The 5,482-nt window shown below is 31.4% G+C and overlaps 1 long non-coding RNA gene across 1 annotated transcript; it reads right to left on the bottom strand.

The window, feature by feature from the left end:
- Positions 1-432: 432 nt before the first annotated feature.
- LOC128249581 (uncharacterized) lies at positions 433-1,713 on the bottom strand. The gene is made up of 2 exons (XR_008265679.1): positions 1,639-1,713; positions 433-660 (listed from the first exon to the last, which is right to left on the bottom strand). It is a non-coding gene; the product is annotated as an uncharacterized LOC128249581 (long non-coding RNA).
- Positions 1,714-5,482: the final 3,769 nt, after the last annotated feature.

A 5,482-nucleotide genomic window follows, 5' to 3' on the forward strand; every position in this document is an offset into this window, starting at 1 on the left:
AATTTAAAATGAAAAAAGCAAATAAAACGAAGGTATGGAGATTAAATACGCTTTACATCGCTTAATCAGCCAAAGGAGTAAATATAAACAACTGAATACTTGTCAGTGATTGGTTGAAATTATTGAAATAAGACAATTTTTTACATGAAATAAATTCGAATACAAAAATATTTTTCTGTTCTATAACACAAAATAGATAAGTATACGAAGTTTGAAAGTCCTTCCGTACCAAAAACACTACGTAAAACATTAATGAAAAATGTGACCCCGTTTTAAAATAGATCCTGTTATTGTTTCCCTTTTGACACGTAATACTGAAATAGTGTAAGAGATAAGAGATTTTTTTTTTTTGCCCATGACACTGCATGGACCCTAAGTAAAGCAAAAGTAAAATTTGAATGAAATCGGTTAGGAAATTCTCGGATGCAAACGTACAGACACAAATTCTTCGTTTTATATATATATATATATATAAATATATCATTATTAATTTGTCCCCGCACCATCGCTTGACAACCAATGTTGGTGTTTACGTCCTCGTAACTTAGTGATTCGGCAAAAAGACTCTGTTAGAATAAGTACTAGGCTTATAAAGAATAAGTCCTGTGGTCGATTTGTTCAACAGAAAAGCGGTACTCTATCATGGCCGCAGTCAAATGACTGAAACAAATAAGAAAATATAAAGAATATTATAAATTTATTAACATTATAACATAATTATACTATAAAAAGATATAATATAACATAACAAATAATTAAAACAAATATATATCCTACAATTTGTTTCGATTCATATCCACTAGTGAATTCATAAAAAGTTCACATTTATATATATGAATCTCGTCAGGCTAACATTGGTCTAAAAACTGATCAAAAATTTCATGCAAGGACTGTTAAATCATAAGACTGATTTAAAATATACCTATGTTTACAAGCGTGAGTGTTAATAATTTTAAAATATAATAAATATAACGAAAACAAAACCAAAATTCAAATAGAAAAACTAAATTAAATAAACAAAACAATTATAATTGTCATAAAATGTTCTTATGCATCTTTAATGTTAATCTAAAGATATTTTAATCTAAAATAATCACTGCCCATTTTTATGATATAAAATCTATATAACATGTTAAGAATTTATAGAGTAGGAATTTTTTTTTTTAATTTTTGTATACTATTATAAACAAAATAAGTATATTCTTATTCACAAACGAAATTCATTAAAAAAATCTTTTAATCAACGATTAATTCAAAAGTTTCTTCTAAATATGTCGATGTTAAACAAATGTATAAAGTTACGATGATTATAAACTATATCTTACATAAAAATAATAATATATAAATAAATAATCAGAATTTACAAAGTTTTTACAGAAAATAAATTTGAGTATGCCAATAGTTTTATATTTCTATAATTTTTATTATAGAACATAATATAGAACATATGAAAGAACATATGATGATATATATTAAATATTATGGGGTCGACAAGAAATATGCAATATACAATATGCAATATACAATAATTATTCAAAAAGATATATATTAATTATATTAAGAATTATTCTAATCTATTTATGTGAACTAATATAAACATTATTCTACGTAATTAACAAGTGAAACACATAAATTTACTTAGTTCATCAGAGGAAAATAACCACTGAAAATCAATGTTTAAAATTATACATTCGTTGCTTACGGAAAAAATAACCAGAAATACGTACTTACAATAGAAATGCTTTTAATCACGATAGGGCCTTTTACAGAATTATTTATATACTATTATTATTAAATTAAATTTATATACTTATAATCATTTTATATAAAGTAATAGCATAATTAATATGTGTATCTTAAATTTAACTACGAATATAGTTATTGTTTGCACTTAATAAAAATATATTAAGGTGCTTAATGAAAAATTATTTATTAATCCACTGAAATATTATGAATATCCTCATTAATATACTAATTTAATGCTACAAACCATTCAGTTTAAATAAAAGGTTACAAATCGTTCAGTATTAATAACAAAATTCGCCCTTACTTTAAAGAATATTGTCATATAAAGTTTGGGTAAATATCACAAAGAAAAATAAATTTTCTTCACGTCACCGTCTATCACTTTAAAATTTTACCACAACCTTATGCACCTATTAATTTTCTAATTTAAAAAAAATTATTATCGCTTTATTTATTCATCCATTTATTTATTTAACATGTATACAAATTAAAATATATATATATATACATATAAATATATACATACATACATTTATTTATATATATATATAATATATATATAAACATACATTATAAGACTTCAGAATGATGGGAGGCATCTTTTCACGGAAAAAAGAAAGACATTTTGAAAATTTTTTCACTCCCGCCACCCCCTCATCACCCCAGTCCGAAACGATTTTGGACTCCCCCCTCCCCCAGGCACTTAAAACCCGCGAGAAAAACATTTTTGGTTTTTAAAAAAACTGTTAATAATTTCAGAGGAAAATGAGTGATTCAAGGGAGATCTGGCTATTGTCTCTAGCACATCCCAAAACCCCCCTCTTCGTTTCTTTCTCACTCACACATCTATTGATATTTTTCAATATTTTTCTCCCCATAAACAAATTTTATAGAATGATAATGTCAATGTAACACGTGTAGTCCCAATCAAGCGAGGCCGTGTTGTGTGTGTGTGTGTGTGTGTGAGTGTGCGTGCGTGTGTGCGCGTGTGTGTGTAAGAAAAAACACCTAAAAACATCTTTAGTGGTCAAATGTAATGCTTATTTGTTCACGTTATTTTAAGTTATTCAGGTTCAAGAGGGGTGTCCACAATATTTGCTTGTAACTTTGTAAATATTTTACATACAGATTTGAAATTTTCTCAGTGGATGCTTATATACCACTGGTTTATAGTTATGTAATTTTAGCTGATCTTTCTAAGTTAATTAACAGGTGTAAAAGCAGTAACATTATGGATAAACACTAAAATTGAAATTCTTAATGCATCCTACCTGTTTGATTTGTTACTAAAATTATCCCAAATGGCAACCAACAAAACATTTGCCACTTTTCACAATAAGGTACATTAATTTGAACTAATTAAAATACAGGTATAATCGGTACAAGATTTTATTCTTTTGGTAAATAATACCTTGGTATGGAATAATTTTTTCCACAGTTTTTTTCAGGTACATTCAATGTATCTGCCCTCCAAACCCACCGCAAGCCATTTTTTTCTGGAAAAGAAAGGTGAAAGGGGTGGTGGGGACCTTGAAGTTTCCCACTAAGGGAGTTTTGTTTCATGGGTCTTTTTCTTTTCCAGGTTATTTTGCATGCTTTTAACGAATGTGATATTGAAATCACACATAAACAGATCCCTTTTCCAGAAAAGGAAAGATGTAGCTGCTACAACATAACAACTATTTACATTCACACCGAAATATTTACCAACTTTTTCCCTTCCATTTATATTTTCCACTTTATGGAAGTCAATATTTTCTCTGTTGACATCCACCTCACTGAGGTCACAGATCAAGTGAAAATACATCAATCACTGTTCCCTCTTGACAGGACAAAGAAATTTCCCAGTCTTTGCAAGCAACAAGTGAGTGGATTTGGTTTCAAATTCAGGAACGGCGAAACAAGGTGCTACAAGTTATTTATGATAATAAGTGGCATTATATTGGGGTTGAAAGAATGAGACGTACAATATTAAATATGCTAAGACAATCTGAAAACAATAGAAACTGTTAAACGTTTACTGGTTTTTATGAAATTTTTAGACTAAATGTAACTGGACTTAATTAGTCCGATTATGATTTTCAAAGTTAACTTAAAAGTCAAATCATTAACGAAAATGTTAACTTCGTATTATTTGTTCTAGTTGGCTGCAATATACTTCGACTGTGCAGCCATCTCTCTTGTACACCACATCCAGTTCCTCTTATGCCCAACTTTTCTCTCAAGATGCTTACACTCTGTTGCACATGCGAAGCATACTAACTTCATTTCTTTCAAGCCTACACATGTCCTTGGCTGTTATAGCCTATGTTTCACTGCCATGCAGCATAGCTGTTCACAGAGAGGCATTAACAATCTATCTTTCACTCTGAGAGGAAGGCCCTTTCTTGCCAGCAGGGGTAGGAGCTCTCTTGCCTTTGCCCATCTTATCCTCACAGCTACACTCTTGGAACATCCACCTCCACTACTAACCTGGTCGCCTACAAACTAGAAGCTATCTACTACCTCTAGCTTGCACCCCTGGCAGTTGATGGAGTCTATTTTCCGAACATATTCAGCATTTATTATGCCTGTGCATCTTCCACATACAAAAGTTAGTTTCTATGTTAACCTTCCTTTGATGTTGCTGCACCTTTTGTGTGTTCAAAGCTTACACTGGGTGTATCTTATGGAGGTTCTACCAACACCTTTTATACAAATTGAGCAGGGCCATTTACCTGAGGGGATTTGTGATTTATCTGCCTTTCTACTTACTAAGACTTTGGTTTTTGCTAGGTTAACTCTAAGGCCCTTTGATTCTAGACATTGTTTCCATACCTGGAACTTCTTCTCTAGCTCAGGTAGTGATTCAGCTATAAGGTCATTAGCAAGGTCATTGGCAAAGAGGAGCTCCCACGGGCAGCCTGTCTTGAATTTCTCTGTTATTGCTTGGAGGATTATGATGAACAAGAGGTAGCTAAGCACCGATGCTTGGTGAACCCCAACTTATACCCTGAATTCTTCGCTGTACTTATTGCCCACCCTCACCATACTGGTATCTGTATGTATGTATGTGTGTGTGTGTGTGTGTGTGTATATATATATATATATATATATATATATATATATAATATATACTAGCAGTATAACCCGACCTTGTCCGGGTGTGACTTATTACGCCATCTACAATAAGTCTTGCTATGTGAAAATCAACTAAAAAAGAAAGCCTTACAACGAAAAAACACTTATGATGTAAATATGTTCATAATCCAAAAGACGATGAAATTGATAGGGAAAGTCTGAAGGCTGTTTTGCGTAACATTATTAAGCGTACGTAAATTTCATCCGTCTAATTGGCTATAGAAATGCTTGTGCAAAACAACTTTTTGCGCTGCTCTGATTATACATAGCAGGATAATTCCTTTTTGCAGGAGCTAGGACGGCAATTTCTGATGAAGCAATTGCTGGCGATCTGTTGCTACACAGTTCTGCCAGAATTCTATCAGATTGGGCAGAAGATGTTGATGCACCATTTTGCATTATGTTCAAAGTAGCTACTGGAATGTGGTGAATTGCTGCAGTCTGTTGCTGTCTTTTTAACCCGTTTGCTTTCTTTCCCCAGCAAACTCTCTTCTTTGGAGGCATAATCTATGTATATATTTAACAGAACAACAAAAGTTATAATAGATGGCAGGGTCGGTACTTTTCACATTTCTGTAATTTTTCAGATTAACACCCGCACGATTACCCAACCCTA

The sequence above is a fragment of the Octopus bimaculoides genome, chromosome 16 (genome assembly GCF_001194135.2).
Source record: "Octopus bimaculoides isolate UCB-OBI-ISO-001 chromosome 16, ASM119413v2, whole genome shotgun sequence".
Classification (NCBI taxonomy): Eukaryota; Metazoa; Mollusca; class Cephalopoda; order Octopoda; family Octopodidae; genus Octopus; species Octopus bimaculoides.